The sequence below is a fragment of the Cavia porcellus genome, unplaced genomic scaffold (genome assembly GCF_034190915.1).
Source record: "Cavia porcellus strain 051 isolate PalLab524CR breed Dunkin Hartley unplaced genomic scaffold, mCavPor4.1 scaffold_15, whole genome shotgun sequence".
In the NCBI taxonomy this organism is placed as follows: Eukaryota; Metazoa; Chordata; class Mammalia; order Rodentia; family Caviidae; genus Cavia; species Cavia porcellus.
Window position 1 is genome coordinate 9,701,210 of NW_026947498.1, and position 11,243 is coordinate 9,712,452.

An 11,243-nucleotide genomic window follows, 5' to 3' on the forward strand; every position below is an offset into this window, starting at 1 on the left:
CAGTTCCACCCCTTGCACCTCTGTGTGTGTCTGAGCAGAGGCTCCACCGGCTCCTGTTCTGTGCTGGTTTTTCAAGGATGTTTGCATGGCCAAGAGCCTGGAAGACAGAGATCGTGCGTCCCCCTTGGATCAAAGGCAGGTTGGTGCATGCTGGTCAGGGTAAAAGAGCAGTGCTTCCCTCTGCAGCGGTGTGGGCGGGTTTGCTAGTTGTGCTCTTAAAGTTTGGGGTTCCCCAGGCATCAGACACAGGCAGCTTGAGTTGACGCCTCCCTTGTTGGTCCTGAATAGCTGGCTTGTCTGGGGCAGCCCCTCTCCTCCTTCCACTTCCGTCCAGTTTCACACCTCCCTGAGGCCCAGCCCAGCCCCCTGCTCCCCAGCATGGTCCAGCACCTCTGTCCCCACAGCCCCCTCTTCCCTTCTAACTTACTGTGCCAGGGACTCACATATAGGAAGGTGGTTTATAATCTGTCCTTCCTCGTAAGAAGAGCAGCTCCAGCAGGACACAGCTCTGCTTCGTCTGCTTATGTCCTCAGTTTCCAGAACAATGCCCTTTCCGTATCTGTGGGAGAGAAAATAAGGCCTGGCTGTTCCTAAGCTCAGAGACTCCCACAGGACCTAAGCTCATGGGTGCATAGCATGCACTCACCTGCCCTGCATGGGCCTGGAGTTCGTGACACTGAAAACACATGGCTGGAGTCCCCTCCAATGCAGCCCCTCCACTAGGGACACTTTTGTGCCATAGTTCTTGCCTTTTCTGAAACAGCTCTGGAAGGCTGTCTGCCTGCCCTGGCTCCTAAGTGTCTTGCACTAATTCAGAATATTTCACATTCATGATCTTTTGGACTCTGAGGAAGAACCATAAGTCACAGAGCATTGTTGTGTTTTTAAGAGCCCACCTTTCCACTGGATGGCACTCAGCAGCAGCAGTCACCATATTTTTTATCATAACTCGTAAAGACACTCAGGAAAGAGGACTTCTGGAGCTGCTGCAGGAAGTGACCAGAACCATGGGACAAGTGTGTTCAAAGCCAAGGGGAGGACTTTGAGAGGAACGGATGGCAGCATGCCTTTCACGACACTCATACACCAGTCCTGTACTTCAGACTCTGCAGCACTCAGCAGTAACAAGCTAGGTATGAGCAGCACCACCTTCTTCCCCTGCACCCAAAAGGATGGACCAGTCCCAGCGTAGACTTTCCAGGAAGCCCACTCATTTCCTCGCGGTGGGGTGGGGATGACTGTTCTGCTGCTGTTGCTACCTTTCTCTTCCCAAGCTCTCACTTTCAGAGAAATTGTAAACTTGGGGAAAGTGACTTGGGCCTGTTTCATTTACCAGAACAAATCTAGGAGCTCGTTGTGCCCCGAGTAAGAGCAGCTGAGACGGAGCTCTATCCCACGGCGAAGCCCTCCCCCAGGAGACGGACAGGACAGGCACTCACGTGCAAGCTGGTGGAGGAGGTGCTGAGGAGAGGCCTTGGAAACCCCAAGCCCTAGGTCATGTGGGTGTGACGTGAGGAGCCAGGATCATTCTCAAAGAGCCCATCCAGTATCACCTCCTTCTCTCAGCCCGAGGCCCACTTTACTGAACAAAGCGCTCCTCTTTATACACTGCAGAAATATGCTACCAACCTATTTAAAACTGCCTTCTGCTTTTGCATACAAAATTTTAAGCTTTTGCAAAGGTTTGATTTCTCAGATGGAGCCATGGCAATGTGGTACCCAGATCCGGATGCAACCTCCAGGGTCCCTGCCCTGAGTGACAGCACCATTCTTCCCACAACCGCTGCCCACAAACCCAGTACCCACTTGCGCTCTCAGCCCTGCAGCACCATTTCCCCACCCGAGGTGGAAAGTGGCTCTCTGTGCTACAAAGGGAGCTGGTGATGGGCCCAGGGGATCTGCTCTGCTCACAAAAGCTGAGCAGTGGCTGGGAAACAGCCAGTGCTCGATCTGGTTTTACTTCAAGTTAGCATTAGCCCCATACCATGCCTCCGCCTCCAACAACTGACCATGTGTGGAGAGGACGTTCCTGTCTCACTGCTCTGTCTTCTCCAGCTGACTCATTTCACAGCACGGTCCTGGGGTTAGTGGGTGGCATTTTGCTCACCCATGTAGTGAGAGTTAACCACTAATATGGTGGTGCTGGTTCAGGAAGAGGAGGAAGAGCTGTCGGCCCAGCAGGAATTACAGTGGCACCTCGGAAGCAAAGCCCAAGGAAGACAGCACTCTCCTTGCTGTGGGGCTGGATGTCCAGCTTTCTCAAAGGCCATCCTGGGGACTTTTGTCAACCTGCCTGCCTCAGGTGCTGCTCTTCAGAACATGAAAATTTGGTTCATTAGTGATACAGGAGCACGGGAAGATTTGGGGTCAGCAAGGCACCAAGGGTCTCAACTCTAGCCCATACTCCTCCCATAATTCACCGCAAGATCCTGGGCAAGTAACCAGCTGACCAGACCACAGATCTGGAAATTGCTTCTGACCCAGTAAAGAGGTGGTTCTTCTCAGATCTGAATCTCTGAGCAAATCTGCATAAGTTGCAGAGTACATCTCACCCCAACCCGAATGCCAGCACAAGCTGGTAAATGCCCAACAGGGATGACGAAGGGAGGGGAGGGGAGCAGACTCCCTGTGCAGTGGGAGGGGCATCTCAGGTGCACAGTGCCGATTACTGTAATCTTACTAATAAACTCCACACTCAGCTCCTTGGTGTGTGTTCTTCCTGCCGGAGGGAAGGAAGACGAGGAGACAACCTGGTGATAGGTACAGCACCAGAGGCCCTAAAGTGAGCTGCACGAAACACCTGCCTCCACCTCTCCAAGCCCACCCCACCCTGCGCTACGACAGGCTGCTACGGATTTCCACTTCTCTCCAGGTCGCGCCATGCTGTGCTGCACAAGGACAGTGACAGCGGCACAGCGGCACCATCTTCACATCCCCACATCTCCTCACATCTTGTTTCCGTACCTCCCGTCTCCTGCTCCCAATGTGACTCTGGTTCCACAGTATACACAGGTGGCTCTCTTTAGAAGAACTCCCCTGGGTGGCTAGAGCCACCCTGTCCACAGTGAGTAGGACAGGGATCTCTCAGACCCTGCATAAAGAGGCCTTGGCTGGTGGCACACAGATGCAGGAAGGTGTGATCCAAGCTCTGCTGCTAAACAGCAGGACAAACTCTTAGACGTAAATCAGCTTTCAGTCTTCTCTGCGAGACTGCCTTAGCCTGGAATTTGCTTGAAATGCTATTTTTGAGGGCATCTTCCTCTCTGTTCGCTGGCCTGGAAATGGTGGCGTCCCTGTCCAAGGATTACTGTACGTCACTATGTCTTTCGTCCCAGTTCCCAGACCCACACAACACCTCCAGGCCCGTGTAGTGCTAATGCGCTAAGATGGGCTCCCACATGAAAACCATTGTCGCAGATCAAGCAACTCCCTCCAGGAAGGAAGCCTGGCACCGGGCACCTTGGGACCTGTGTGTCCTCTCCTGTGCATGCAGCACCATGAAGGTGAATGAGACACCAGGCTGGAGACGATGCCTGTGACACCGCCCTTCTGTCCTTCAGGGTGGTATCTTAAGCCCGTAGCCGTAATGGAGAGCAACATGCTTATTAGCAAAATACGTGAATCTAGAGGAAGAGGTTGGAGGTGAGCATTACTGCACTCACCGTCACAGAGTGAAACATCATTTCACCCCTAACACCAGAGGTTCCGAGGGTCCAGAGACCCCCCATTACCAGAGGGGAGGCATTGCCCCTGGGAGCCACAGTGAGAGGTGCAGTCAATCCCGAGCAACAGCAGCTGCCTGGACTGGTTCCAACAGCAGACTGACAGCAAATCAGAGCACTGCTACACTGGAAGGAATTACAGACCTCGACTGTCACAAGGACACAGGGCCCCCACCCAGTGGAGTCACAGAAAAACGCGTTTCTCCTTCCACTGGTTCTTGGTGCTTTGGGTCCACCATTCATGGACAGGGCCAATGAGTGTGGCTTTCAATAAACATAGCATAGAGGGCTCCATTCCCTGAGGCCTGGAAGTCTTGATGAACCCTACAAACCCTAAGCAGTCCAGACTAGAAATGTTCACCAGTGGGAAAGGGACTCTGGAAAACACACAAGGGTAAAGAGGTAAGGGTGTCAGACACTGTTTTAAAACCAACTATAGCAGCAGAGAACACACACACACAAACACACTTACAACCTGGAAATCAGCTACAATCTTGAAGTAACCATGACACCATGGAATGAACTTAACAAGAGAAGTGAGTAGAGTTGAGCTGAGCAAGGGGTGGACTGTGATAGGACTCAGATCCCTCAAATCAATTTTTACTCTTGTCATTAACCCATATTCCAGTTTCCATGTGCTTTTCCTTGGGTGGCAATACCTGTAATTTCTTTCAGTTGACTCAACAGTGATTGCATCTTCCACAAAGCACAAATAACCAAGATGCCAAAGAGCTGATTCCCCTCTGGAAATATCTTGACCAATGACTGCCGAGCATAGAGCTCTCATTCCTCTGTCTCATGATGGAACATTCAAGAGCTCTGTATGTGTAACCCATACAAAGCTGTACCTTTGCTAAATAACACATCCTTCTAAACATTCCAACCTTTCTTCCCCTCTCTCCTTTTCTGGTTTTTCTTAAATTCTATTTCTGGGTAGCTGAACCCAGTGCAAATTCTTGTTCTTCATTCCATCCTTGCACCTATACTGCTTATTGATTAGATGATCAATACATTTTGACAATACATAAATAAAAGGTTGAGCAAATAAATAAGGAAGAGCAGGAAGCTTGCAAATGTCAATATCTGTCATCTTATCAGGTAAGATTTCTTTAGGGAAATGCTTATCTGAGCTTCCCAGTGGGTGGTACAAATAAACTTGGCCAAAAGCAAAAGCAAAATAGCAAGATCATTATATCAGTGTGCCTTCTTGGCCCTGGAACAAAACACCTGGCACATGCAACTTAAAGGTGGAGACATTCAGTTCAGCTCACAGCTTCAGGTGGTTCAGTCCATAGCTGGCTGGCTCCAAGGCAGGAACATCTTGACACGAGGGTATGGCTGAGCAACACTGCCCAGCTCACGGTGGCCAGGAAGCGGAGCAGGGAAACAGCACTAGAGAGAAAGGGCTCAGGGACCAGGGAGCGTGTCCCGCGTCAGAGCTCCATGGCCACCAGCAATACTACGAGTGTGCTTTAGTAATCCCCTGTGCATCTCAAGCCAACCAAGCTGACAACCCAGCTTAACTGTCACTGTCACTTATTGAAATGCAAAACTCTGCCGTGCTTTCAAGGGGACCTGAGGCAGCTCTGACAGTCTTCTGCTCTGTAGCTGCCAGAAGCCTACAGGAAGAAAATAGGCAACAGCACAGCTGCCCAGCTGTGCATCCCCCAAAGAGTCGGGGCTGGGTGTGTTCTGGATGGGACCCTTCCCTCTCAGGTCCTCGCACAAACAAAGAATGGGGAGATGCTGCTAAAACACACTGTCAGCAAAAGACATTTGCATTGGGTGGGCAGGTTTGGGAGATAAGTGAACCAGCCAGGCCTTTGAAGCCGAGGAAAGGAGGTCATTTGATTTCTTCAGCAGTGCTGGGCTCAGTCAGGAAGCATCCAATTTTAGCACTACCTTTGATGACAGCGCTCTTTTGGGGGCTTGTAACCTAATGAGGGTTTACATTTAGACCAACAGTGAGCAGCGAGGACTTTCAAAGACAGAAGATGAGATATTTATAGGTCTGAGCACATCTGCCGACCTGTAACACATTTTCAGAAATTGGACTTCGGCTTCTTTTCAAGGCTCCTTTGTGATACTTTGCTCTGTGGCTGGCCCTTGCTGTCAGCTCCCTGCTGAGAGGATCCAATGTTTCTAGCACCTGGGGCAAGTCTTGTTGACAAGAACTGAGCACAATATTTCTAAAGAGAGCAAAAAATCCCCAAGTGACATTTCATATAAAGTGAGCTAAGCAAGTCTTTGGACCAAAAATTAAAACCACAGGAAAAGGACTTGCTTAGAACCTCCCCATAAATCCAAATGAAAAACATTCTAAGACCTCCAACCCTAAACCCCACCAGTCTTTCCATCAAGCGACTGGTTTGGGCTTGGGTCTGTCATGTCCCTAAAAGGCCCACGTCCTCAGAAGTTGGGCCTCTTGAAGGTGATTGGGTCACAGAGGTACTGAGCTCATTGGTGGGTTCATCTACCCAAGATTCAAAGCTGAATGTGCTGATGGGGAAGGGGAGGCCTGGAAGAGACTCTGCATCCTTGGCTCATCCTCTCTGGCTGCTTCCTGACCACCATGACCAGCTGATCTCCTCTGTGGGACCCTTTGACCATAGCTTTTCCACCTTAAGCCCTGCCAACTATGCACCGAATCCTCTAAAAACCACATACCCAGGTACGACTCTCTTCTACAGTGTGCATGCATGTATTTTGTCCCCATACTGAGAAAGTAACAGACCTGAGCCTTGCTGGCCAGCTCTCTTGCTGATTCCCCTCTCACTATCCCGAAGACCTTCCGAAGACCTTCGCTCTAACTTCCCCCATGGGCACCAATCCTGTAGGAATTTTAACACACATTGCCTGAGAGCGAAGGATCTGGAGCCAAAAAACTGGTTTCGACCCCGTTGGTCAGCTGATGGCCTTGGGTGAGTGGCTCCTCACACCTCGATCCCCTCATCTGTCAGACATGGGAAGGAGCTGCAGCCCTCAGACGCCTATAAGTCTGAAACATGGAGGGCTTGGAGCAGCCCTGGGCACACGGCAAATTCTTACTAAACGTCCCCACGGTGATTAGCCACTCCTTAACCCCCTCTACGCAGGACCACCGTGCCGAGAGCTCCTGCCGCAGAGAACACCTGACAGATGTCCGCTCTATCAGCTCCAGCACTGTTTCGACATGGGGCCTGGAGAGGGTCACATTGTCATATTTGAACATAGGAGCACGAGGCAAACATGCCCGTGGGCTTGGTTAAAGGCCTGTGGAGGCTGAAATCACTTCCTAGCCCGACTGCACTTGTATGTATGTGTCTAACCACAATTAAAGACATCACCCTATATCTCCTTTCCCATTTTATATCACGTCTTTTGCTCTTCTGAGTTAGAGCACAGTTAGCTACACTGACACTTGTACAGAAAAGGAAGAAGAGGAGGAGAGAGGGGAGAGGGACAGTCAACTCTTAAATGTTTTTTGTTTTTTTGTTTTTTGTTTTTTTTTTACCAAAAGTATATAAGCGACAGAATTTATCACTTAAGCTTCAAAAGAAACTGTTACCACTCTGGAAGAAATAGGTTTGAATTTTTAAATAGTCATTAATGTCTTGTTGCTACATGTTCTCATTTATTTCTTATTTATTACACTAATAAAAATAATAAAAGCCAGTTCTCGTTTCTCACATGTTATATGTTTTTAATAAGCAAGTATGCTGAGTAGCATCTCTGTAACTGAAGCAAGCATTCCAGCTGCCCACCCCCCGGTGGTGCGTGGAAGAGTCACATACCTACCCTGACTCGGAGGGGATCCTATCCAGCAGTCTCTACAGAGTCCTACTGAGCAGCTTCTTCCACATACAGGATTTCCTCCCGCCCTCTCTCTCACCCTGCCTTGGTCGCAATCTTGGTTCTGAGCAAGGCAGAGGAGAGGGTCCCATACCTCTTCCAGGAAAGGCTCATGGGAGGAGGAAAGGGAGGAGGGAGGAGGGAAGGGGGAGGAGGGAGAAGGAAGGAAGAAAGAGGGAGGAGGAAGGAGGAGGAGAGAGAAGGGAGGAGGAAACAGGGAGGAGGGAAGGGGGAGGAAAGAGGGGAAAGAGGGAAGGGGAGGAGGGAGGAGGAAAAAGGGAGGAAGGAGGGGGGAGGAGGGAAGGGGGAGGAGGGGAGGAAGAAGAAAAATGGAGGAGGGATGAGGGCGGCCCCACTCCTGGCTCTGCCCCTTATAGGCCTTGAAGCTTCCAGGCCGGTGGCCAGTGCTCAGACCCATGGTGCCAGCCACAGCCCCTGGCCTCCATTCTGACCTGGACACTGATCCATCTTGGAGGTGGTCATTACTCCATTGAGCAGAACCCCGAGATGCCTTTAAGCCTCCCCAGTGAGGGGCTCCCTAAGTATTATGGTCTTCCCTGGCCCAGACTAGAGATTTATAGCGTCCCCAAGCTCTCTTAAGAGGCCCCTCAAACCTCCACGTGATTTTTTGCCTCCTAGAGTTTACATCCAGGAAGGAGCAGAAGGTGCAGAGGGTCCTTTACAGCACCGCAACAGCCCAGGGCTGGCCTCGCCACCTCCCGCCTTGTCCAAGCCTTGCTTCCTTTTGTGAATGGCCGAGAATCTGCCCTTGAGTCACGGGCTGTGCCCTACCCAGCCTCTCCCCAAGCTGACTTTATACTCTCTGTGCTCAGCCCTCTGATCTTGCTTGGCAGATCCCACAAATCCTTTTGTCCCTCCACAAGCCCAGCTTTTGTCCTTTGGTTTTTAGGTTGTTATCTTTACAGTGGATTTCAAGAGCCTGTTTTGGAACTAAAAGTCAAGCATGTGGCCTTTGTTCTAGGTAAGATCATTCCTTCCCGGGAGATCCAGGGGACAGAAAGCTGTGTGAAAGCTAGCAGAAAGTAGAAAGTACAAGGGGAAAGTAGAAAAATGATTCTCTGGCATGCCTGGCCACGTGGAACAGCCGTGGGGGTTTCCAAAAGATCCGCTGAAGTCCTAACTCCAGGGCCTGAGGAAGTGGTCTCCCATGGAGATATAGTAGATTAAAATAAAGTCTTGGTCCATTAGTATGAGCTCTAATTCAGTAAAACTGGTGTCTAAGAGAAGAGAAGACATAGACACATGGGGAAGATGAAAATACGGGGATGAGACAGAGATCGGAGCCATGCCAAGGAGAACCAGGGATGTGGGCAGCATCACACATCAGGAAAAGGCCAACAGCTTCTCCCTCAGGGTCTTCAGAGGAGGCGTGGCCCTGTCCAAACCCTGATTCCTGGCTTCTGCCTCCGGGGCTGTGAGAGAAGACAGTGCCCAAAGCTATGTGGTGCTCCTGGAAAGGGATGCGGACTGCAGAGCCCCTGATGGCACCATGAGATGCCAGGCACTCTTCTGGGCTGCCAGATTTCAAGTTAGCTGAGAGCTAACAAGTCATGCCCAGTGGCTGAGCACCAGACTGACCTTACTTGAGGCAAGGGAAAAAGTCTGTTGGCTTAGCTGCAGACCTGGTGATAGGTCCAATGGGCTTCAGGAGTGGGCAGATCCAGATGTCACCCGCCAGCTTTTCTCCTGGACCTGTCCTTCACCCTGCACTGCCTTTCTGCCTGCTCCATCGAACCCACTTTATTTCCTCTCTGTGACTCTTTTCCGCCAGTTTTCGTTCACCTTTGTCTTTTGAGCCCATCTATAAGTGAATTAAACAGCTCAGCCCTGGAAGCCCACTCAGGATAAAGCAAGACAGCTCACCCAGAGATGAAATCTTATACTATCTAGCCAGAGCCCTGTTGATCCCCGGCTCTGCGTTCTTGGGAGGGTTATTTCACTTCTCTCTGTCTCCACTGCCTCCTTCAGGAACCTGCCTCAAAAGGTTGCTTCCAGCAACAAGACAGCATATGCTACAAGCACACCCAACAGGTTACTGTACATAACACGGAGAGCAAGGCATGTGGCAGTAACCGCGTGTGTGTCCCCTTGTCCACAGCTGCAGTCACACATTATTTAGGGTCTTTTAAAACCAACAGTCAGCATCCCAAGGCAAGCCTGGGCATGGACTCGCCCTTTCCAGAAGTTACAAACAGCAAATGCAACAGAGGGCTCTAGCACCTTCTCCAAAGTCACTAAGCCAGCACTAAGTGTGGTCAAGAGCCCTTGAAGCCTTTCCAAGCATCAAGTTCTCCACTCTGCATGCTTGACCTCTGCCTTCACCCTGGCTTTCTTCTGTCAACCAAAATACCCAGGCCTCCCTTGTCTGAAACATGTCCTCCATCTATTCTGCTTTCCCTGTTTGTCCAGTGACACAGGGGATCACCTGTCTCTCTTTTTCTGTTCTAGGGTCTCATAGAAGCTGTTGATGTGAGCTTTCTCACTGCATTTCCCATGACAACCTTGTGCTCTTTCTGGAATCCTCTCAGAAGCCACCATGCATCTCTGGATGTCAAACCCAATGACCATCTGAGGCCACTTGTCCCCACCTCTGCGCAGCTGCTCCCGTCATCCACTGGCTCTTCTCTAGGTCCCTAGGATCCCAAGGGACTGTGTGACACTTGTGGCCTCCTGTGCCCCACAAAGTCCATGGCCCCCTGCAGGTGGAGCTGAGTCTGTCACTGATCCAAAGCAGAGTCACAAGACCAACTGGAAAGACAGAGGAGGGGATCAAGTTCTCCAGATCTGAATTTTCTTCTCTTTTAGGGTTCAACCTGAGGAAAAGATGAAAGCTTTTGAAAATACTTGTTCCTCTTAAGGAAGAAGTTCTCTCTAGGCCAAGAGAGAGAAAAGGAAAGGATTCAACACATGGGAACTCTCCTACCAGGAGCCACAAACCCACCCTGCCACTGACAGAAGAGAGGCACAGGGGCCCTCTGCGAAGCAGATGATCCAAGAGTGTTCCTCACCACCTGGAACCTGCCATCCAAATGAGTCAGAGCAGGTGTGAGCTAAGGATGCCAAGCCAGGGAAGGAGGTGGCTCACAGAGGACTCTGCCCTGCAGAGTGAAGGGAATCATGGGAGAAGGGGACTGTGCCCTGCAGAGCACCACATGGTGCCAAGGAGGTCAGCATCCACAGAGGCACGGGGAGACCCTGTCTCCACCCTTCTGGACACTGCCACATTGGTCCCTGCATGGACACATCGTGCACTGAAATGAAGGAGAAGCAAAGAAGCCAAAGTGTTGCTGTGCCTGCCTTGAGTTGAGAACGTCAGCTCTGCTGCCTGCAGAAAAGAGGCCTCCAGAGAGATGGAGCAGGGGTCTGAGGATCTGCAGCCTCTTGTGAGCAGGCTTGCTCCTCACTGCCTGCAGAGTACTTGGGGCTGGTATTTCTGGACGCTGATCACAAGAGTTGAGGTCTATAAAAGTCAGACTCTGATGCAGCCAGCAGAGCCCTTGGGAGTGACCTGTGTATCCTCGGGAGGGATGTGTTTCAGGAATCTGACCTGGGTGGTTATAGAGCTGGCTCCAAAGTCTCCTGTGGTGCTGGCTGCCTGTCTGTCACTGGCACTCAAAGTCTCCATGGAATAGGGAAGGAAAGAATTCAAAACAGGGGAGAGGATACGTG